This window comes from Peromyscus californicus, unplaced genomic scaffold, assembly GCF_007827085.1.
Source record: "Peromyscus californicus insignis strain IS unplaced genomic scaffold, ASM782708v3 Scaffold_7__1_contigs__length_154581171, whole genome shotgun sequence".
Taxonomy (NCBI): Eukaryota; Metazoa; Chordata; class Mammalia; order Rodentia; family Cricetidae; genus Peromyscus; species Peromyscus californicus.
In genome coordinates, this window is record NW_026294595.1 from 37,509,910 (window position 1) to 37,534,468 (window position 24,559).

Sequence of the window (24,559 nt, forward strand, 5' to 3'; positions counted from 1 at the left end):
TATGGCCAGTCAAACAGAATAGAACAATTAATTTTCTTAAAAGGACAAATTAATCTTCTCAAAAGTAATCTGTACTTAATTATATCCCCTACCAGATACTTTGTCTACATTTCAACACCCTAAAAGGCTGATGCCTGGGTGTCAACTTTAACAATATTAAAACAAAAAACTGAAGTTTGTACTAGCTAAAACTTATTATAGTGATGAGTGGAGATCAATGAAACAGGTATGATTACTGACTGATACTCCACTTTGTTCAGATGAAATTATCTATCTATCTATCTATCTATCTATCTATCTATCTATGGCATTTCACTCAGCGTAATTATCTAGATTCAAGGGATTCTTTAAAACAAAACAAAAAGCTAAATCAAATAGGTCTAAATCAAGTGTCTTCACTATGCTTCCAAGTTTCAGTAAGAACTTACCGTTAAACAACTCGTGCTTGGTAGATCAAACTCCCCGTAATTTGTGGCTTTCCCATACTCTTTGTATTTATTGGTACTCATTTACATCTTAGTTTACCGCATTTACAGTGGTTTTGAAAGTTTCCTCTCATATTCACCAGACTACGACGTCACAGATTCCCTCGCTCCTTCTAAATAAGTGAATGTTTTGCTGCAAAACCTGTAGCTGCGCTCTCAAAGCTTAATAGCATAATTTTAAGATAGACGTGACCGTGAAAAAAAAAAGAAAGAAAGAAAGAAAGAAAACACCCCGACCTTTAAAACTTATTTACTCCAAGGAAACTACGAGAAGGGTGTACGCATCCATCAGAAGAAGGCTGGAGGTGGAGGGAGAGCTGTCAAATCCTACAAGGTGGGCAGGGACGCGCCAGGGAGGCTCGAGGGGGAGGCGGGAGGAGGAGGAGGCAGTGTTTGACTCGATTCAGTAAACAGTCACTGCGCCACTTGCCAAGCGCAGAGAAACAAAAATCCACCCACGCCACCAGCCGGGCGGGACCCGGAGCGGCGGGCCTGCAAGGGGCCCGCGGCGGGCGGGCGGGCGCGGGAGCCAGGCGGGCGCCGTGTCCCTCACTCTCCGGGCGGCGACCAGCCCGCCCGGCCTCCCGCGCCGCTCCCGGCGCCCGCACGCCCGCACGTCGCCGACCAGCTGCGGCCGCTTACCGTGGCGCCTGGCAGCTTCCCCCGAGGCGGCCCTCAACGGCTGCCGCAGTCAGAGCACCACCCCGCGGCGGGGCACGTCTAGCCCGCCCGCAGCTTTCCCGGCTCCCCCGCAACGCGGCCACTCTCGCGAGAAGCGGCCCGAGAGCGCGCAGGGGGCGGGGAGGGGTGGGGGGGGAGCCGGGGGAGGAGGAAGGGCGGGGCTGCCAACGGCGGCGGCCAGTGCTGCGCCGCATCCGGAGGGGGCGGCCGCCATTGTGCTTCGTCCGCCGACTTCTCTGCTGGAGCCCGAGACCGAGCACACCACCGAGGAAGGAGGCGGCGGTGTGGCTGCGGCGAGCCCGACGCTCCCTGTGGTGTGCCAGCTGGAGGAGGGTAAAGAGCGGCGGCGGCGGCGGCGGCGGCGGCGGCGGCGGCGGTGGGGGAGGGGAGGGGAGCCCTGGAGTGCGCACCCCCCCCCCCGCCCCCACCCCGGATCCTGGGAGCGGGGAGGGCGGACGGTGCGTGTCCCTCGGGGGACCCGCGGCGGCCTGTGGCGCCGGGCGGCGGGAGGACGGGATCGGCCTTAGCGACCCCTCCTGGAATGTCGGTCCGTCTCCCAGCCCCTGGGAGTCGGTGATGGTAGGTAGGCCTCTGCCTGGCCCCGCACCGTGAGTGGCGTGACACTGGTGTGAGGAGCAAAAGATGGGGCGAGAGGTGTGAGTAGTAAAAGGCTCCCTCATCTTGAAGAGACTGCGTCGTGAAGACGAAGAGCACGCACTCGCACACACACACACACACACACACACACACACACACACATGCACACACACACACACACACACACACCCGAAACCACTACAATGAACACTGCTTCCTTCCCACAAAAGTATAGATGTTAGTATATTGGGGGGAGGGGGTGGTCCGTGGAGGTAATAAACACATCGTCAAGACCAGTGTGAAAACAATTTAAGAAGAGCCTGGCTCGGTCCACACACCATTTTGTAGTTTTTAGATACTTTGTTTTAAAATGTCCTTATCTCTTACTCCTTTCTATTCCTTTTGTATCCAGAGTGGAAGATAGTGAAGATAAGCATAGCGATACATTTCTGATTTACAAATCAAACAGCAGTAGTATCACAAGAAAGGCAGATTCTATGTATTTTCACAAGAGAACCGGAAATGGGGTCAGGGTTTTCTTTACAGCTCCACTAAGTATGAAGCCGCAGCGTGATGGTGAGGCAGTAGCAATGGAATCAGAGGCTCTGGTCATTACCATGACCATAGTTATTTAACCTCTTCAGAGCTGGTTGAGATGAGTTCCTCCACTCCTTGAGATGCGTTTTTAATAAGATGAGCTAGTGTGTCCAACAGTCAACTGACACTTCAGGGCATCATACTTGGAGTGTGAGGTTTTAATGACTATAAACAAATGAAATTTACCACAGGTTTATAACCCAAGTATTCTGATCAGAAAAAAACTTAAAATTGAACTTTGTGAGTTGTATCCACATCGCTTCATGTATATGTGAGTTTTGTTTTGTTTGTTTAGAGGGGGGGGTCTTACCTTGTATTTTATGCTGGCATTGAACTCATAATGCAACCCAGACTGTCCTCTAACTTAAGGTACTCTTGCCTAAGCCTTCTGGGATTGCTGGAGTGTGCCACCAGATCCAGGAACAAACACTACACAGCTCTAGTTTTGCCCTAACTGTTTGGTACACCACCACCACCACCCCCACACCTATAGATTTTTTTCTTTATTCTTTTCATACAGTTTCATATATGTCTATATTGGAATTTCGTGCCCCACCCCATTACCTTAAGTTATTTTCAGTTTCACGGGATCAGATGTCTTGGGCATACTAAGCATTCACTCTCTGACTAAGCTGTAACCCCAAACCTAGGTCAGATGTCTGGAATAAGGAGGAATGTTTACCTACATAACTTCACATTTTTTCCTCTCTATTCTACATTGAAGGACAATCAACTTGGACATAAGTCATCCATAGCATTTATGTAGACAACCAACGTCTGTATCATATATGTAGTCAATTTCATATCCGTCTCTTCTTCCATCTATTATAAAGAGTTGTCCACATTTTAATATACCTTAAGGTAATCTTGGTGTGGAAAATTTATCAAGTAGTATAAGCACTGTTTGGTTACTAGAGTTTCCCTTTGCAACAATGAACTTGATGCAATCTTCCTTCTACGACTCACAGTTTAGTCATCAGACCGATTTGTAAACAACTGCTGTTAGTATCTTCCTGTAAATACTATACATGAATGCTGTGGGGGCATCAGTGGTGTGGTCAGGCTTGGGAAGGTTTAAAGGGAGAAATGCTTATGCTAAGCTGACGGGTGGCTAGGACCTGCTTGTGGAGATGTGGTTAAAGAGGTGACAGTTGGCTTCCCACGGCTGAGAGGTAAAATGAAGGAAGGTTAGAGCTTGCCATGGAAGACTTCTGTGTTACATTAGAAAGTTTAGTGCCCCGTGCTGTGTGATGGAGAACTGTTGTATCCAAATAAAATTATCTTTATGTCAGTAAGAAATTTGGAAATACTTAAATAGAATGTGTAGGCTTGCATCAAGCCATATTTTTAAGTAACAAATTAAGTAATAAGTAATGAGCTATTAAACTATTAGATCAATAATGGGCCAAATTAGATGACAACTTAAAATGAACAAGTTTCTACTAAAGTAGTCACCCAAGGAGAATTATTTCATTTGTCTTTGTTTGTTTGTTCATTAAACTTGTATCATTAGTAAAGTTGCTGGGAGTGAATCCAAAAGGACTGAGCAGAAATGATAAAATTGCTCCATAATTTAAGAGTTGACTGAGATTTGATGTTGTCTGATTGTAATTTTTAATTTTCTTCACTGACATGAACTCATTGTGGTCCAAGCTGGTTTTACCTGTTCTCAAGTATGTTTTCTCTGACGACTGGTTAGACAAGATAAGTTTGACTGTCTGCTTTTAAAATCACCTAATCCTCTGCACTCATTTTTTCCAACAGCTGTAAAAGAGGGTAGGCTTGTAAAAGCTGGTAATCATGTATTTCTGACTGCACAAGAACTCTAAAATGGGTTGTACTTGGTGACTGGAGATTGAATTGTGATACCTAAACTGCCTTCTCTTCAGAGAGAATAGGTTATATCTTTAAGTGCTGGAGACTGATAGACAGTGGCACGGTTGGATAGTTGCTGCTGCTGCTGCTGCTAAAGAAAACCTTTAAAATATTAAGAATACCCTAAGTCTGTGTTAGCTAAGTATTCAGAGAGAACTGTTTTCTGAAAGGCCCTAGAAGTTTTGTGTGTCAAAGGACTTCCCTCTTGGCACAGTTAGCTTCCTTGCCTCTTGGTGGTTGTTGGTTGATACTTGGATCTTGCTATTCCGAGTGATCTCTTATGGGATGATGTTTTAGGATAGCATCCAGGGAATGAAAATGGAAGGTACAAGGCCTCAGGACTTTTTCAAACCATATGGTATGACTTGGCAAGGCACATCTACATTCAAGGGATAGAAAAGTAAAAGTTGGCCATGTCCTGTCCAGACCAGCCACATGGCACTGCCAAGATACGTTCATACTAGGGCACGGGAGAAATTTGTAGCCGTATTTTATGATTTGCCAAAGATTTAAGAATACACATTCTTGGCTGGGCAGTGGTGGCACATGCCTTTAATCCCAGCACTCGGGAGGCAGAGCCAGGCGGATCTCTGTGAGTTCGAGGCCAGCTTGGTCTACACAGCGAGATCCACGACAGGCACCAAAAACTACAGAGAAACACTGTCTCAAAACAAACAAACAAAAACAAAAAGAATACACGTTCTTTAAAATGCCACAGTTGAAATTGCTTTAGAATAATTAATAGAACAAATGGTAAATAGATTGATCAAATAATGATAATTTGTTTAACATTGTTGATTGGTATGTGGAAGTTAATTTTCTCTTTTAGTATGTTTAAGAATTCAGCCAGGGTGGTGGTGGTGGTGGTGGTGGTGGTGGTGGTGGTGGAGGAGCACACCTTTAATCCCAGCACTTGGGAGGCAGAGCCAGGTGGATCTCTGTGAGTTCAAGGCCAGGATCTCTGTGAGTTCAAGGCCAGGCTGGTCTTCTGAGTGAGATCCAGGACAGGCACCAAAGCTACACAGAGAAACCCTGTCTCGAAAAACCAAAAAAAAAAAAAAAAAAAAAAAAAATTCAATAGGAAATTAAGTCCTACATACCATGTGGTCTAAGCTTTTGTGACTCTGACCTCATCTTAGTCTTTATAAGCACAGCACTTTTTGATACTTGCTTTGTGTGTAGATGCGAAGGCTGTAAACAGCTATTTGTTTTGTGTGTGTTGTGTATGTATGTGGGTTCTCAATCCCATCCATTTGTGCGATAAAGCCGGAGATCAGTATCTGGTATCTTAGTGTCTTCCTCTATCACCCTCCACCTTTTTTTTTTTTTTTTTAAGTTTTTCAAGACAGGGTTTCTCAGTGTAATCCTGGCTGTCCTGGATCTCTCTGTAAACCAGGCTGGCCTCAAACTCAAAGAGATCCGCCTGGCTCTGCCTCTGCCTCCTGAGTGCTGGGATTAAAGGCATGTGCCACCACCGCCCAGCTTCCTTGTTTTTTGAGATAAGGTCTTTACAATCTCTAAATGAACTGGAATTCACTGATCTTGAGCTTTGAGCCTCTGGGATCTTCTTGTCTTTTGTTTCACAGCACAGATGTGCATTACCATACCCCGCTTTGTATGTGGGCGCTACAGATCCAAACTCAGGCCTTCTTTCTTGAGCAGAACATGTTTTACTCACTGAGCAATTTCCCCTTCCCTTATTTAGTTTTTGACATAGGGTTGCTAGCCCAAGCTGGCCTTAAATATATGAGGATGACCTTGACATTATGTTACTCATGCCTCTACTAGATGCTGAGATTATAAATGGGGTTGTAGGAAGCCTCAGCCACACCCAGTTTTATGTATTTCTGCATGCTAGGCAAGTATTCTGCCACCCGAGCTGTATCCCCAGCCCTCACCTCCCAATTCGGCAGTCTTCACAGCCAATAGGCTGAGATACTTTTTAAAATTTATTTTATGTGTATGTGTGTATAGGAGAGCAACAAGGTCAAAGGGGGCATCAGATCCTCTGGACCTGGAGTTAGTACAGATGATTGTGAGCTGCCATGTTGGTGCTGGGAACCAAACCCAGTCCTCTGTCGAGAACAGTAAGCAGTCTCATTGCAGAGCCGTCTCGAGCCCCAAGTGATATTCTTAGTTCAAAGATACCATTAAGGTAACTACACTGGTAGAAGTTCTTTGCAGAGAATGGCTTATATATACACCTGAGTGATTCTTAAAGATTTTATTTTATGATAAAGACAAATTTCAAATAAAAAAGCCAATAGACTTTCTAACTCTGGAGGTATTGTTTCATAATAGCTAGTGTTTGTTCAGTGTGTGCTATGTCACCAAATCTCACACTTGAAAGTAGTATCATCACCCTTTTGTAGGTAAAAGACTTATTAAGCATTAGAGATTAAATAGAGACTCATACCACGTATGGAGATTGCAAAGCTTACATTTTACCATTTTTCTACAAATTGTTTGAAGTTGGCTTGTGCTAAACATTAGGTGTCACCGGGCGGTGGTGGTGCTGCACACCTTTAATCCCAGCAGGCGGATCTCTGTGAGTTTGAGGCCAGCCTGGTCTACAGAGCGAGATCCAGGACAGGAACCAAAACTACACAGAGAAACTCTGTCTTGAAAAACCAAAAACAAACAAAAAAAACCCAAAAAACTTCAGTGTCTTGTTTTGGAAAGAAAGTAGTTAAGTGAATTTGACTAGTAAATGTGTTAATACATTTGTATTAACAAATGCATTAAAATACAGGAAAAGACTTAGGTATAGGAAACAACATCGGTTCATATGGATAGGTTGGGTCTTTTTTGTTACTCTAGTAGTGTGGCTTGTGTTTACTGTGTTACTATATGACTTGACATACCTGAATGGAACTATTATTAGATTAATGGGACACAGTGATCTGCAGTGTTGTGGTAGGAGAGGAAGCAGAATCAAAACTTGGCCAGGCTTAGTGTGACACAGCTTGTAATTCCAATTATGAAGGCCGAGGTAGGAAGATCATTGGGGCAATTTAGTGTGATCTGTCTCAAAAAACGGTAATAGCAAAAGAGTTGTTTTCTTTTTCTTTTTTGGAGACAGTCTTACTGCATAGCTCTGGCTGGCAGGGAGCTAACTATGTAGACCAGTTTAACCTTGAACTCAGAAGTCAGCCAGCCTCTGTCTCCTGAGTGCTGGAATTCAAGATGTGTGCCCCCTGTGCTTGACTAAAATTTTTTTTTAACAATTACAGTTTAAGGCTATATCTCAGTGGTACAGTGCTTGCCTGGCATGAGTGAGGCCCCCATTTTAGTCTCCAGTACTGCAAAAAAGAAAGGAAAACAGCTGCTTCTGGCTTGTACGGTTACTTCTCTGCTTTGTAACTTCACGGCTTTTCAAGTTTTACACTGACAGGCAACTTGTGGTACGGGTCAAACAAAATTGACCTCACAAGCAGGTAACATATAGAATTTACATTAACTTAGAAAATAAATCGTGTGGGTGTGTATGTGTATATCTGTATGTGTTTGCAGAGGCCAGAAGAGGTTGCTGGGTTCCTTGGAGCTGGAGTTAAGGCATTTGTGAGCTGCCCCCCATTGATGTTGGTTTCTGAATTTCAGTCCTCAAGCAGCCATCTGCCTATCTTCTGTTTAGGTTTTTGATAGTATGCTAGTCTGGAACTCATAATCTTCCTGCCTCGGCCTGAGTGCTGGGATGGTAGGCATGCATTATCATTCAAGGCTTCAATTGTACTCCAGATTTTACTATTAAAGATATATTGGAAGCCTAGTGCTAAGACTAACCAAGCAGAAGGTATAGAACAGACAGAACACAAAGGGGTAGTATATGCCTGACAAAGAGTAAAAATGGGCATGATTGGCCGGGCGGTGGTGGCGCACGCCTTTAATCCCAGCACTCGGGAGGCAGAGCCAGGCGGATCTCTGTGAGTTCGAGGCCAGCCTGGGCTACCAAGTGAGTTCCAGGAAAGGCGCAAAGCTACACAGAGAAACCCTGTCTCGAAAAACCAAAAAAAAAAAAAAAAAAAATGGGCATGATTAAAAATCTGTTGATGGCCCACATTACCCTACTGTGTTTTCAGAACTTTATTAATAACATCCTCTGGACTTTTAAGTCACTTCATACTTCTTTTTTTCTTTCTTTCCTTATTTATTTATTTATTTTTGTTTGTTTGTTTGTTTTGAGACAGGGTCTCTCTGGAACTAACTATGTAAGCTAGGCTGGCTTCGAATTTAGAGAGGTCTGTCTCTGCCTCCTGAGTGCCGTGATTAAAGGTGTGCACCATGACATCTGGCTATTTTTTATTCATTTAAAAATTGCATTTTATTTATTTTGTGTGCTGTATGTGAGCACATGTAGAAGTCAGATAACTTTTGAAAGTCAGATCTCTCTTCTACCAGGTGGTTTCTGGGGATCAAACTCAAGATCATGAGGTTTGGCAGTAGGTCCTTTTAACCCAGAGGAGCCATTTCCTAGGTGCTGCCACAGGCTTCCTCCTCCTATTCTATGTATTGGGTATGTCTGGATATTTGTGTACATTGTCGATTGCCTTTGTAAGCCAGGAGGGGTATTAATCCTTGGAGTTAGGGTTTTAGACAGTTGTGAGCCACCCAATATGGATGCTGGGAAGCAAATTTGGATCTGCTACAAGCAGTGTGCAATCTTAGCTAGAGTACCTTGTCTCTGCCCCCATTCCTTGAAATCGTCTTACTTGTACTTTCTTTCTCCCTGCTCTCAATCTCAAGAAAGGAAAGCATTAAGCTTCATTTAGTTGATTAGTATTCTGAATAATTACTTCCCTCTCCTTCTGGTTATTAGATCATTTGTTTTCTGCTTTGGAAGTATGTATCAACTGTGCCTTCTGTTCATTTCATTTCTTCTTGTTGGGGCCTCACTCAACATTGTCTTGGAGCCAGATTCTCTTCCTGTATCTTAACTGGTTGCTTAGCCAGCTTGTGGGGGAGGGGATTTTTTTTTTAAACTGAGCTTGTTTCAAAATCTTGAGTAGCTCCTAAACTTTATAGCATTGACTTGCTAAAGTGGGGCTTGGGCTTCCACAAAGGCTGTGAAACTAACTTTGAAGTTCCTTTAGTATTACAAAAAGTGCAGAAGTTACAAGTGACCTGTTAATGCTAAACAGATACAAGTTTTGTTGGAATACTAATTATTTCATTTCTGAAAGCTCCAGAAAAGCATTGGAGGGAGAGATCCTAAGTACATACACCTGAGCAGAGGACGTCAGTGCTTTTACCACTTGGAGTAGTCTGCTTTCTGCATTTACTACTTTCAGAACTCTTCCTGGCTCCTACTTTGCTTTGAATTGCACCTTTTGTATGTTTTCTGGCTTTCATTCTTAAAAAAGCCTTAATACCTTTGTGCCTTTTTTTTTCTTCGTACTTTGAGTCATCAAAGAAATCATTCCAAATATTACCTATGAAGTTGTCTTTGTTATTTTTGTTTTTTTTGGGGGGGTCCGGGAGACTTTTGTCACTTTGGTGTTTCCATAACATGTTCAGGTTATTTTCTTTTTCTCTTTTTAAACATTTATTTTGTGTTTATATAAGGGGACATCTAGTGGGAGCCAGTTCTTTCCTTTGACCATGTGGGTTCTGGGGATTGAACAGTCTTCTCACTGGCCCACATTTTGAGGACTTTGTAATCGCTATTTTCAGCCTTCTATGTAGGTATGATATTAATTATCCTAGTTTGTATTTGTGTGCTCTATTTCTACCAGGGTGTAAGTGTAATGGATAGCATTGGTTTAATTGTAGTTGAGTCTAAACTGTAATACTGCTTATTTGCCTAAAACCACTCTAGTAGTAGATTGCCACTGCTTTGGCCTTAGAGGCCTAGAAGGCTGTGTGGTTTCTTTTCATTATTACTGTGTTAACTATTACTGTGAATTTTTATTTTGTTTTACATTTTATTTTGTGAGTGTGGTACAAATGAGCCACAGACTGAAGGTCAGGTTAGCTTGTGGGAATTAGTTCTCTCTGTTGGATCATGTGGGTCCAATGGGTCAATTATTAGACTGGAGGCATGCCTGTGCCGTCTTGTTGGCCCTAACCTCAGTGTTTGTTTGTTTGTTTTTGAAAGTCCTGTGCTGCAGAGGATCTCAAAGGCTTTTTGTACCTTTCTCAGCAGTAGACTACTTTTGCATTTTACTAACTGAAACAAAAATCCTATTTAGAAAAGCATTTTTCATCTTACTGGTGCTTCTCTCTTAGGCGGGCTCTCTGTGTCCTGTTTCTCTTTGAAAGGTGAGAATTCTTCAGTGTTTCTATGCTTCTTCCTGTCTTCTGTCCATTCTGGAGTCTAGAGTGCAGTCAGATTTTGTGTGAGCCTCTGTCCTTTGTGCCAGCTGATCTCTGCCTTAAATTGGCCGAAGGGCTTAGCTGAGTGGGTTTCATAGCCCCTCCCCAATGTCTCCAGACCTTTCTGTGTTACATCAGTCAGTACAGAGTCTTTGCAGAAACTCAGTTTCCTAGCCTTCCCTTAACAACTTTGGAAGAGTGTGGAAGTTGACTAGGGTTCTTGAGATTCTCCTCTTTTGTATAGGTAGGCTCTGCCTACATGATCATGCTACCAAGTTAAAAACCTCTCACAAACTTCCGGTGATTTACAGTAGGCCTATACTCTTTTAGTGATGAGACTTGTATTTAACAGGCAACTTGATAGGTGGCACTTAACATCAGATGGAGACTTAATTTTCAGATTTTAACAACTGATGATGACAGATTTCTTTAGGCTTTTACATGGACTAAAAGAAAACTTAAAGATTATTTGTGTGGAATAGATGTGAATACATTTAATGCTGTTTATGAGTGTGTATGCGCGTGTGTGCATGTGTGTCTGTGTCTGTAAAGACCCTTTGGGTTGTGTATAACAGACCAAAGGCGTGGACTAATTATAGAGAGCTCTGAAGGGCTTCCTAGGATTCTCAGATGAATGAAATTATCCACAGCAAATGGAAGTTAACCTTTTTTAATAGCTACAGCAAGCTACTGATTTGTAAGAATATACCAATATGGGAATTGGTGTACATATCTCTTGGTGCATTTATCAATCACTATTAAAATGACTTTTTATCTTAGAATAAATAAAATTTTATTTAGTTACTTTTTTTTAGTTTTTGAGACAGGGTCTCTCTATGTAGCCCTGGCTGTCTAGAAACTTCCTGTGTAGACCAGACTGCCTCAAATTTACAGAGATCTTCCTGCCTCTGCCTCCCTAATGCTGGAATTGAAGGTGTGCACCACCACACCAACCTAAAATAAATTTTTAAAAATCTGAAAAAATGCTCTAAAGTGAGGCTATAGTAAAAATACAGATGATGCAGTAAATAGTAATAATTACAGAGAGTCTTTACCCAGAGACTTCATCTTGGGAGTTGAGAGTTAAGTAAAATGACAACCTCAAACACTTACTAAGATTGTAATGGCTTTGTGGCTCATTATGTTCTTTCTGCATTCAGAACAATCTGTAGAGTTGAGAAAATGCAGTCCCTTGTACCTGTCAGTGCTCGCTTGTTCTTGAGGGCCATGAGCACAGAAGACTTCCCATGACTGGGGATTTCCTGTGAGCCTCAAAGTCCAGTTGAGTGTGATGAAAGGATTGTATATAGATTGAGTGCACTGTGTCCTCCCTGTTATTCTTGCTGATGCCTTGCCTTTTCTCTTACAGAACTTGACAGTTGTTTATATAGTTTGTTATCACCAGGCTACAGCTTCTTGATATAGTGAGCGTTTTTCTGCTCAACTTAACCATTCCCTTGTTTAAAATTAATTTGCTCAGCACATAGTAAACATTCCATAAAAATCTATTAAGTGGGCTTTAAAAAAATTCCTTCTAAATCTTTGGGAGACATTTTTCAAGGACTACATTTTATTTCTCATTATTTTTTGTGCTTTTGACCTACAACTTATGCAACTAAATTACATAAGTTTTCATATAACACATTGTCAAAATTCAATCAGTTTATGTAGCGGCATTGCCAAAAATAGTTTCACACGGTATCAAATTCTATCTCTCAGAGGACTCTTTCTGCCTCTCTGCCTCCTCTCCAGAGGTGTGTTCTGAGCAGACATTCTACTAAGTTACTTTCTAAAAGAAAGGGCTAGGTATGATAGAGTCAAAGTAAATGATGAGAGGCATAATTATGCATTGTGCTTTTTAAAAAAATGAGTTGTAGACTTGTATCTTTTAATGAATGCTGTCTTCCAGTTCAAAATCCTTATCACATATACAGTCCTCTGTTTAATATTTTTGTAGCCACCTTGATAAAGTAACACATCTTCTTGTTAAAATACTCTAGGATTTTACTTCTTGGTGCTGAAGAGTCATTGATAAACTTTTGAATGTTAGTGTTCATGAATATTTTTTCCTCCTAATACATGTCTTTAAATTTCCAATGTAAAATTTCACTTCTTTCTAATGAACAGTTTTGTATGGACTTAACAAATACGTATATAGATGAGAAAAAGCAGGTGGTAGGAAGATTTCTGAGTTAGGTGACCATATCCTTTATTACCTAACATCTGCAATTTTAAAAAACAGCATAGGCATTGTTAATTATCCTGGGAGTAGATATGCTGTTACGAGCCTTTAATCCCAGCACTAATAAAGCAGAAGCAGGCAGATCTCTGTGAATTCAAGGCCAGCTGGTCCACATAGTGAGTTCTAGGAGAGCCAGAGCTAATATAGAGTGACCCCTGTCTCCAGACAAACTTATCCTGGCATGGTAATCCTAAATTAGGATTTTGCAGATTATAAACTTTTCTAGGTAAGTCATGAAGTATGGATAGCTTACTTAGAAGAAAATCAATCATTTTGTCCCACCCTTTACCCCATTCTGGTCCTACTTGCCAGTTTGTGGTTGGTTGGTTGGTTGTTTTTTTGCTGTTTGTTTGTCCTAGGATTTGTTTACCTTCATATTCCTTAAAGGTTTGTTTATACTGTTGCTTCAGGATGTTTTTCATGCAATTCTTTTTGGTTATCATTGTCCTTTTTTCTTAAATTCCTGCACTTTATACCATAATAAAATTGAGTAGCCTGTTTATACTATTCTGACTAAATATTAGCAGTCATTCAAATAGAAGCATACCTCCTTTCCCAGATTATAGTAATTGCCTTTTAAAAATATTTTAAATTAATTTATTTTGTGTATGTGTGTTGAGTGTACATATATGGAGGTCAGGGCAACTTGAGAGAGTCAGGTCTCTATCCTGTGATCTTTTCTACCAGAGATCAAACTCAAGATAGTCAGGCTTGGCATAAGGTGTCTTTACCCACTCAAGCCATATGAATGGCCCCACAAAAATAACAGATGATCTTTTGGGCCGGCCAGTGGTGGTGCATCCCAACACTCGGGAGGCAGAGGCAGGTGGATCTCTGTGAGTTCGGGGTTAGCCTGGTTTACAGAGCTAGTTCCAAGACAGCTAGGGCTACACATAGCCCTGCCTCCAAAAAAAAAAAAAAAAGGACTCTGTGGGCTGGTTAGAATTTCTGTTAGAGGTGGGAAACTGTTGGCACTGAGTGCTTCTTATATACCTGACAGTGAGACCACATGCTCCAATAACTGCTTCTTGTCAAAACAAAATAGTCTCAGTCCTTAGAGTATGGGAAACAAATCAGTAAACCACTTTTATCCTGGAATTAGTACTGCTTTGTTAGATGTGTATTATAATGATAGATACTTGTTGAAGTTGAATTTGTACCTATACTGTAGGCAGTGCCATTTTGTCATGGACCCCGTAGTGCAAATATATTTTGCTTGATAATATAGGACTGGAATGTATAATATCTTGCCACAATGCTGATATCATAATGAGTTTCCTTGAGATTTCTTTTTTGTGGGTTTTGGTATTCTGTAGTAGTCAGTGTTTTATCTTATGGCCCCCTGATCAGTAGGATGTTGATTTTTTTTTTTAATATTACAAATTTTCTTTTTTCATTAAAAAAATAACATGACCTTTTATTTTAGGTACTTGGTTTTCCAATTGTACCCACCCATCATTTCTACCACGTTGCCCATGAAATATAGTTTCTGCATGATACTTTATTTCTTAGAACCTCTTCTTCCTTTTTCCTACTCCAGTGTGACCAATTGTTCCTAGCTTTTGTGTTGCTGTTCTCTTCAATGCTTCCCTTTGTCACAGCTTCCTGGTTCTTTACATGGTTGTTTCATGCTCTGCACATTCATTTTGGTAGGACATGGTCTTCACTTAAGATATGGTGGTGGGCCTGGTGGTGGTGGCATACTCCTTTAATCCCAGCACTCACGAGGCAGAGGCAAGTGGATCTCTGTGAGTTCGAGGCCAGCCTTGTCTACAGAGTGAGTTCCAGGGCAGCCAGAACTGTTTCACAGAGAAAGTCTCAAAAATCCAAAAACAACAACTACAACAACAAAAACAACAACAAAAAGATAACGGTGTAGTCAAAAGTTTTCCTGTGTCTCACCCTGTCCACAGCCTCTCAGACTCAAGTAAAAACACAGAGGCTTATATTAATTAAAACGACTTGGCCATTTGCTCAGGCTAACTACTAACTACCTCTTACACTTAAACTCAGCCCTTTTCTGTTGACCTATATGTCCCCACATGTTCCATGGCTTTACCTGTATGCCATTACATGCTGCTCCCTGGACAGCAGGCTGGTGTCTCCTGACTCAGCCTTCCTCTTCCCAGAATTCTCCTCATCTGCCTATCCCGCCTATACTTCCTGCCTGGCTACTGGCCAGTCAGTATTTTATCAACCAATCAGAGCAACACATATTCACAGCAATATGGTGGTGGGGCTCTCCCTTTGGTAGTACTGAGATAAGCCCTCAGTCCTTTTGTTCTTTGATTGGTTATGCATGTCCTTAAATGTCTTGTTCTTCATAGTCATGGATTAGAATTCATAGTTGTATACATGCTTTTCAGTACTTTGGGCCTTGTTTAGTAGTTGGATATTGCCAAATTTCTCTGGTTACTGTCCCTTTGTATGGGTCCACTTCCCTACTGTGGTAGATGGTAGATCTTCCCTTTATTTCTATGTTTCTGAAATTTCACACTGAAATGGTTGTGGCTTGAATTACAAAATGTCCTCTGTGGGCTCATGTGTTAGAACATTTGGTCCCCAGCTAGAGCTGTGTTGAAAGGCTGTGGAACCCATAGGAAGTGGATCCTTGCTTGGGGCAGTGAGTCACTTGGAGTGAGCCCTGTGGTTTGGTAGGTTAACCTCACTTCCCCTTTCTGTCTGCTTCCTCACTGCTAATGTTTGGTGACCAGCTGCTTCATCTGCTGCTGCCATGCCTTTCCCATTATGGTGCACTGTATCCCTTAAACTGTAAGTCAGAAGAGTGTCTTCATTCCACCTCTCTCCAGTTGCTTCTTGTCAGTGGCTTTTGTTTTTTTTTTTTTGGTCACAGCAATGAGAAAAGCAATATAATGGTGAAATGGTGTTGCTTATAATGTTGATCTTACTCTCTGGGATCCTGCTTGCTTCCTTTCATTGTGGAGGTTGGTGTGTTTTAGTTGTAGAAAGGTATTCCTTGTCAGTTTTCTTCTCTCTTATCACCACAAATGATAATCTTTTGAACAATTCTTGTCATGTTACATTTTTTAATTATTTATTTTTAATGTGCATTGGTGTTTTGTTTTGCCTGTGGAAGGGTGTTTGGTCTCATGGGACTGTAGCTGAGGACAGTTGTAAGCTGCCATGTGAGTGCTGAGAATTGAACCTTGGTCCTCTGCAAGAGCTGCTGGTGCTCTTAACCTCTGATCCATCTCTCCTGTTGCTTATGTTACATTTTTTACCTTTTCTGCTTCCTGGGAGGTTTCCTTTGTTGTTCAGCTTTCTACATCCCACCTTGGAGTGCCAATATGTTGTTGGTTGTTTGTTATTTTACTCTTCCTGCTTTTTGCCCTTTTGCCTCTCCCATGGAGGCTTATTTTTAATTATAAATGCCAGGTCTTATCTTGTTTCTTGCCAGCTTTTCTTAAATTATCCTGTCTACCTTTTGCCTCTGAGCTTTTTCCTTTTCTTAACTTCTGTATATCTTACTTTCCTCTTACTCTGTGTCTGGCTGAGTGACTGGCCCCTAGCATCCTCCTCTCCTTGTTTTCTTGCTCTTTCTTCTTTTCCTCCCAGATTTCTCCTTCTATTTATTCTCTCTGCCTGCCAGCTATGCCTATCCTTTCTCCTGCCTCGCTATTGGCCATTCAGCTCTTTACTAGACCATCAGATGTTTTAGACAGGCACAGTAACACAGCTTCACAGAGTTAAACAAACACAACATAAAAGTATGCAACACATCTTTGCATCATTAAACAAATGTTCTAGAGCATAAACGTATTTAAGGCATCTTAAAATAATATTCTACAACATTCCTTTAGTCTTTATGCTTTGTCCCTTCCAATGTTCCTCATTTTTAAGTATATTTCATTTAGAATCTCCACAACTCTTACAATACTGGTTGTATATTCTCAAACATCTTATTTTGATACCTTTGAGGATGATAATCAAACCTTTTCTCCCCAGTTTCCTTCCTATAAGTTCCTTTTATTGTCATTATTGTTTTATTTTTGTTTTTTATATACTATCAATTCATTGAGTAGTTAGGCTTGATGTTTGTTACTAGGAAAAAGCAGGTTAGATACTTTTGATAACTAGTGGCCTTGGGTGTAGAGCAGTTGTGGTGAGCTAGGTTGATTTTTGTCTGCTTGCTTTCCCTCCTTCCTTTCTTCTTTCCCTTGTTTCCTGTGCTGGTGAACAAACCAGGGCCTCATGCATGTATGTGTGCCAGGCAAAGCACTCTTACATTGAGCTACACATGGTTGCCCTGTTAAACTTTTTTTTTTTTTTAAAGATTTATTTATTTGTTATGTATACAGTGTTCTGTCTGCACACATCCTTACAGGCCAGAAGAGGGCACCAGATCTCATTACAGATGGTTGTGAGCCACCATGTGGTTGCTGGGAATTGAACTCAGGATCTTTGGAAGAGCAAGCAGTGCTCTTAACCTCTGAGCCATCTCTCCAGCCCCCCTGTTAAACTTTTGAAAATATGCCAACTTTAGAAATCTTACCTCTGATTTTTGTTTGTTTGTTTCTGTTTAAAAGCTTTTTAGGTCTGTTTTATGTGTGTGAGTATTTTGCCATTATGTATATATGTGCACCATGTGTGTGCCTGCAGATGATCATATGGGTACTGGGAACGGAACCCAGATCCTCTGCAAGAACAGCCAGCCCTCTTAACTGTTAAGCCTTCTCTCCTGTCCTGAGTTCTTGTGTTTTTTAGTGATTTAAGAATAGAAAATTGTAAATCTCCTGACAACATCGGAGAAATGGTACCATAAAAGAGACTGTGTCTCAATAGCATATATATAGATTTTAAAAAATTCCTCATACTGATCTCGTTGCGAAAATGATTATGATGGTAATCGGGGATGGATAGTACCTGTGCCTCACCCACACCTAGTGATTAAATATTCTGTCTTTGAGGGAATGGGAGCTGGGCAAGAATATGAGATTTTGTTTCTCCTAATACAGGGGTTTAAGTGTTCGTGTGTGTTCAGGTGCACTTGGAGGCCAGAGATTAAACTCTGGTATCACTCCTCATGAATTGTACTTTCTTGTTTGTTTTTTCGTGTTTGCTTGCCTGGTGCGTGCGTGCGTGCATGTGTGCGTGTATGTGTTGTATGAGAGACAGACAGAGTCTATCACCAGGACTTGGGACTTGGCATACAGGCTAGGCTAGCTGGCCAGACTTAGTCCAACTCCTCAGGTCAGGGATTAAAAGCCCACTCCATCACACTACCTTTTGTGTAGGTACTAGGTCCTCATGTGGCTCATTTCAGCATTGTACTGACTCATCCGTCTCCCCAGCCCTCTCCAAATAGAGGTTTTTAATTCAGTGGACTTTTCAGCCTCATGCTTCATTTTTCTCTCGCACAATTTTTTTATTATAGTAAAATGACATCATACAGAATTTACCATCCTAATTGTGCTTAACTGTACAGTTGATTTTATTAAATATAGTTTATATGGTGTATAAGTTCTTTTCATCTTGGAATACTAAAGCTGTACACACTTCAAGTAGTAAATCTTGATTCCCCTTGGTAACTGCCCTTCTGGGTTTTGTTTTTGTTTTTTCTTTATGATTCTATGTTAAATAGGTAAGTAAAATCATACAATACTTGTGTCTGACTTAATTCTCCAAGTGTAATTTCTTCAAGACTGATTAATATTCTATCACAGGTCAGAATGGCCCCTTAAACCTTTTTTTAAAATACTACATTTATTTTATTTTTGGATTTTTGAGAATGGGGTCTTTCTCTGTATCTCTGGCTGTCCTGGAACTCACTGTGTAGACCAGGCTGGCCTTGAACTCACAGAGGTCTGCCTACCTCTGCCTCATGAGTAATGGGGTTAAAGGTGTGCACTACCACACCCAGTTTATTTTAGTATGTGGGTGATGTGTATGCCCTTGGGTGTGTATGTGCCACAGCATAATTGTGTGGAGGTCAGAGAACAGTTTGTGGCAGTTGACTTTTCAGCCATGTAGTTTCCAGAGATCCAGCTCAGATTGTCCAGCTTGGTACCAAGTGCCTTTACCTGCTCTGCCACCTTGCTTAGCCGTCCTTCCTTTTTAAGGCTAGATGATATGAGTTGTATGTATATTTTGTTTATCCAGTTACTCATTTATTGATAACATTTGAGTTCTGTTGTGACAAATACTGCTGTGATTGGGATGCACAAATATTCCAGGATCCTTATTTTCAGTCGGTTAGGTTGGTTTGGTTTGGTGGTCTATGATAATTCTGTTTTTATTTTTGAGAAATTGTCATTACTGTTTACATAGAAATTGTATTATACTTGGATGTCTCTTTTTTCTTTCTCTTTTGGTTTGTTGTATGGATAGATTCTTGTTCTGTAATGATAAGGTTAAATCCTTTGTTTCGAGTTCTTACGTCTTTCTGGGTACCTTCACTTATAGCACCATCCTCTGCTGAGTTACTGGACCTCTCCTACTTCAGATCCCCCTCAGTGTTCCTTTGTAATTTTTTTTTTTAATGACTTAAGTCTTCGATTCATTTACTCTTGCTTTATGGGGTTTTGAGAGGTGAACAAAAGGACTATTAAAGATAGCCTGTTCACAGTAGTTCCTGATACGGTTTCTTTAACCGATATTGCTTTTAATCTTATTTATTTCTCATTTGCTGGAAATTCTTAGTTGCAAAATATGATACTTGATGACATGTTGTTTTCTTATTTATTACAGACTTACAAGCTATCTAATATTTGCTGTGTCATAGCCAGAAACAGACATGTTTGTGTTCTTTCAGGTGTCAAAATTTATTTAATGAGCCAGGCGGTGGTGGCGCATGCCTTTAATCCCAGCACTTGGGAGGCAGGCGGGCGAATCTTTTTGAGTTCAAGGCCAGCTTGATCTACAGAGTGAGTTCCAGAATAGGCTCCAAAGCTACACAGAGAAACCCTGTCTTGAAAAACCTTAAAAAAAAAAAATAAAAATAAAAATAAATAAATAAATAAATAAATAAATAAAATTATTTAATAACAAATTCACAAGCTACCTAGGTTTTATTTTGCTGGCTACCATTGATTTCACAAGTTCCTTATTACATTGAGTCTTAATTAGTAATATCTGTCAACACTGATCCTATATCACATGGTTCATACAGAAAAACCAAGAAAGGGTTAAAGTAGCCAGTAATGACAGCGAAGGTATAGGCTGATACTAATGGCAGTCACTGCAAATAATAAAGTAAGGGGTTAGTGTGCAGTCTAGGCAAGGATCCCATGGCTAGGTTTAGCTTAGCTTTGACATGGGCAGACATAAGAACAGGGCATGGTGGCACATGCCTTTAATCCCAGTACTTGGGAGACAGTGGTCAGCCTCGTCCACAGAGCAAGTTCCAGGACAGCCAGGGCCATACAGAGAAACCCTGTCTTGAAAAACTGGGGTGGGGGTGGGAAACCTAGGGCTTAGAAGAATCCCAGTGATGTGTACCACAAGTGGTCATGATAACGAGTTGGTGTTGCTGCTGTGCCATGGTCTTAGGTACCCTTCATTTTGTATGTTTCAGGTCAGGGCTGCCTCTTTTATTGGACTGATGTTTTTGATAAACCTAAATGCCTGGTGGTGGTTCTGATAGGATTTGATATGTCCATGTGTCCCTCCCTGATTTAATTTGGTAAGTTTACAATAGTAATTTTATTAACATAAATAAGTTATTAGTTTGTGCTGTGGATATCCCTCTGTATAAATAAAATGGTGGTTGGTCAGCAGCCAGGCAGGAAGTATAGGCGGGACAAGCAGAGAAGAGAATTCTGGGAACAGGAAGGCTGAGTCAAGAGACGCTGCCAGCCGCCACCATGACAAGCAGTGTGTAAAGATGCCGGTAAGCCACAAGCCGTGTGGCAACTTATAGATTAATAGAAATGGGTTAATTTAAGATGTAAGAACTAGATAGTTAGAAGTCCGAGCCATTAGGCCAAACAGTTTAAATAATAGTCTCTGTGTTTATTTTATAAGTGGACTACGGGACTGCCGGGGCTTGGTGGGAGCTGGAGAGAAACTCTCCAGCTACAAGTTAGTATGTATGGTTGTACAGTATGACTGGGGAGGGATTCTTCCCATAAATTCTGTGTATCCAGTATGGTTTTCTGCCTGCCCAGACAGGTTACCTGTTTATTTTTACCTTAGCATCTAATACTCAAAGTAGACTAGCAAAAGGGACACACAGCAGCTTTGTAAAATGGAATAACTTGGGGTAAGGCATAACCCAAGAAGTACTGTTCTGTACAAGATGGAGTCACTTGGGGAAAGGTGTGGTGTGATATATTGTGTATCAAATAAAGCTTGCCTGAGGATCAGAGGACAGAGTCAGCCACTAGATTAGACATAGAGCTGAGTGGTGGTGGCACACACCTTTAATCCTAGCACTTGGGAGGCAGAGATCCTTTTGGTTCTCTGTGAGTTCAAAGCCACCCTGGATTACATGAGATTGATTCAGTCTAGGAGAGAAACAGAGCCAGCCAGGCAGTGGTGGCACACACCTTTAATCCCAGTACTTGGGAGTCACACGCTTTTAATCTCCCGCACTAGGAAGGTTGAGACAGGAAATGATACGGCTGGGTGGAGAAAGGCATATAACGGTGAGGAGACAGGAACTAAAGCTTTTTCGGCTGGACCCCTTTCAACAGAGGACTCAGAGATGTTCAGTCAGAGGATTCATGGAGTTGACAGGTGAGACGTGGCAGCGGCTTGTTCCTTTGTCTCTCTTATCTTTCAACATTTACCCTAATATCTGGCTCCAGGTTTTTATTATAAGACCTATTAGAAATTCAAGCAACAGAAAGGCATAACCCGAGAAGTACTGTTCTGTACAAAATGGAGTCATTTGGGGAAAGGCATAACCCAAGAAGTACTGTTCTATACAACAAGATGGAGTAACTGGGCAGGGCTCAGCCAGCTCTGCCTTCTGTTCTTCCTTTAATGTCAATATCCAGTGTGCTTTTAAGACAAAGATTAATTCAATAATTCCTTTGTTGTAAATTTAAGTAGAAAGATGTGGTTAATACAGAAGTTAGTTGATAAATTATCAAGACGGTATGCTGAAAGTCAGTTCGACAATTTGTGTTACTTAGTTTGAATGGTTTTGTAAAGCAATATTATACTTAACTCTGAGCTGCACATCAGTTATGTAGTGAAATCACTCTGTATATTTGCCTGAATTCTAATTTTCAGGAAGGGAAAAATTAGGTTTTGATCTTAAAAATACTTGGTAATGCAAAGATAGGGAGATTATTTTGTTATCTCTTGATTCTCCTTGTAGTCTTCCGACTTTGGCTGTCTCCAGAAGGCTTATAGATCCCTACCCCAAGGGGTAAAAATGTTGTTTTTAACCTTTTTAAAAAATAAGAATTTTCAGTAGTTTTCGTTGTTGAGGGATGGTATGTGCTGCAAGTGACTGGGAGAGCCAGAGGCATACCTCCGGAGCTGGAGTTGAGGTGTAGTTGTGAACTGAATCCATAGCCTCTTTAAGAATAGTACATGCTCTTAACCATTGAGCTGTATCCAGCCCTTAAATTGTATGATTGCATGTAGGTGTGTGTCAAGGACAGCTTGTGTGAGTTAGTCTTCTCCTTTCACTGTATGAGTCCTAGGGGGTTAGACTTGATCCTCAGGCTTGGTAGCAAGGCTTTGAGCCATCTTGCTAGTCCCAAGGGTTTTGATTTATAAAGGCAATATGTTTGTCTAAATGGTGTTGGTAATAAGAGACAATTTAATTTCCATTGACAGAATGGGAAAGTAATTAAGTACACCTATACAGTGACATGCTGTCTGAGCAACTAGCATGAGAGAGTCTCACAAATGTGAAGCAGAGGAAGCTGGAATCATACAAGGATCTAGACCTTCTGATGGAGACAGTGACTGAGCACGTTTATTAGCAACAGCCCAGCACTGTTAGAAGATAGCTGGCATCTGTCTTCAATGCCCATCTTACCCTGAGTTCTGAAGGAGTCTTTTAGGTGATTTTTTCCACGAGATGATCTCTTGATATCAGACCAGGTGGGTTCCTCAGTTGAGCTTTGCAAAATGGGTTCTTCTAGAATTTGGACTACATACTTCTAATCTTCACATAGGTCAGCACAAATTACAGGCCAATAAAAATAAAGATGTTAATGATCAAGCTTTCTATGTTGACTAAAGTAACTTATGTTGAGTTTTTTTTTTTTTTTTTTTTTTGCTCAGTGTTTCTGGAAAACAACCTTTCGGGCATGACCTTCTCCCATAGTTTGGAATGGGAAGTCCTTGGAGGGGGTGTGGTGTACAGTCAATCTAAGATTAAGAGCAAACAGGAGCAAAGAAAAAATTTGAAGATTGTCATCTCAGTGGGAGGGGCTGTTGTCTTGGGTGCTCTTAGAACCAGACAAAATTAATTTGTGTAATGTGATACATTTATAGGTAAAGAGCTATAGAGCTAATGATGACTATTGTGTGTTAGCCAGCGAAGAAAATTTAGAAATTTAATTATGAATCTATAAAAGTGGAAAGCACTTGGTCCCACATTTTACATGAACTAAATTTAATACTTTAATTCCTTAGGAGTGTGTGTATGTGTGTGTCTGTGTCTAGTGTTTTGTAGGGTGTGTGTGTGTCTGTGTGGAGGGCATGTGTGTGGAGGTCAGAGGTCAACATCAGGTGTCCTCCTCACTTGTACGCTGTGGGAGCCCATTTTCGGGTTCCTCATGGCTTTACCCAGCAGGTCCGCATAGAGGATGATTAGGACCACGGGCCTGAGTGCAGGTGTCTGAGATGGTCTGCACTTGGCTGTGCTGGGGGAGGAGGTCTTTTGCTCCACCCCTTGGCGTCTCTATAAAAACCCTGGGGCAGAGACAGTCGGGCCCATTGAATAAGGTTCCAGGCCCTCTCGAGGCTATTCTTTATTTTCTATCTGTTTATCTCCGCGATATTCTCTGCAATAAATCCTTCTATCTAATATTTCCTGCTGCTCACACTCAAGAAAACTCTGGGGAACTGTGGGGGTGGTGGGTAAACGCCCCACAGTACGCCACCTTATTTTTGAGTCTCTTATTGAACCTGGAGTTTAGAGATTTCTGCCAGCAGACTAAGGCTTTTTGTGTCAGCCTTGGAAAGGCTGGGATTGCAGGTGTTCTCCAAAGCCTTGCTTTTATGTGAGTGCTGGCGATTGAACTTAGGTTTTCATGCTTGCACAGGAAGTGCTTACCAGCTGAGCCACCTCCTTAAATCACCATATAATTAGTGCCATCTCTTGTTTGTACATTTTGTAGATCTTTTCACTTAAAGTATTCCTTTCCAATAGTCTAAGTAAGTTTTCTTATAAATTGGGGCTAGTAGAGTAAGTACCTATCTCACAGGATTGATTTGTAGTTGACTAGTGAATAATCAGTAGTCCCTTACCCTCACACAGTATTTGGTAAATAGCAGCTATTGCTTTTATGTATGTTATAATTAAGAGATCATATCAGTGGTAAATAAAAGGAAAACACCCATTTTGGAGACATGGTTTCCCTGTGTAGTTCAGGCTAGCCTCTCTGGTTCTCCTGCTTCAGGCTCTAGAACGCTAGGATGCAGGTGTGGGGGTGTGTAACATCCAGTTTTATATTTATTGTCTGGTTAAGATTTTTCTTGTATGTTTTGAGAACCTGTTTCTAATATTTTTCAGGTCAGAGCCTGGACAGCCCTAATAAGCTAGGCTCAGCTACCTGACCTCAACAGACCAATTACACAGAGAAGTAATAGAAACAAAGAAGGGACACATGCATACATACAT

At 41.3% G+C, this 24,559-nt stretch overlaps 2 protein-coding genes across 20 annotated transcripts in view; one reads left to right on the forward strand and one right to left on the reverse strand.

The window, feature by feature from the left end:
- Nucleotides 1-1,256, reverse strand: part of Baz2b (bromodomain adjacent to zinc finger domain 2B) — a 325,749-nt gene extending 324,493 nt beyond the window's left edge. For 8 of the 15 annotated variants that reach the window (XM_052723259.1, XM_052723269.1, XM_052723270.1 and 5 more), the window contains exon 1: nt 1,128-1,255. The gene's annotated coding sequence lies outside the window, so the exon portion shown is untranslated. Of the gene's footprint in view, nt 1-1,127 lie in introns of all 15 variants that reach the window. The other 7 variants (XM_052723268.1, XM_052723263.1, XM_052723267.1 and 4 more) reach the window with 3 other exon arrangements.
- Nucleotides 1,257-1,327: 71 nt separating this feature from the next.
- Nucleotides 1,328-24,559, forward strand: part of Marchf7 (membrane associated ring-CH-type finger 7) — a 44,411-nt gene continuing 21,179 nt past the window's right edge. For 3 of the 5 annotated variants that reach the window (XM_052723276.1, XM_052723273.1, XM_052723277.1), the window contains exon 1: nt 1,328-1,499. The gene's annotated coding sequence lies outside the window, so the exon portion shown is untranslated. Of the gene's footprint in view, nt 1,500-20,323; nt 20,432-22,542; nt 22,813-24,559 lie in introns of all 5 variants that reach the window. The other 2 variants (XM_052723275.1, XM_052723274.1) reach the window with 2 other exon arrangements.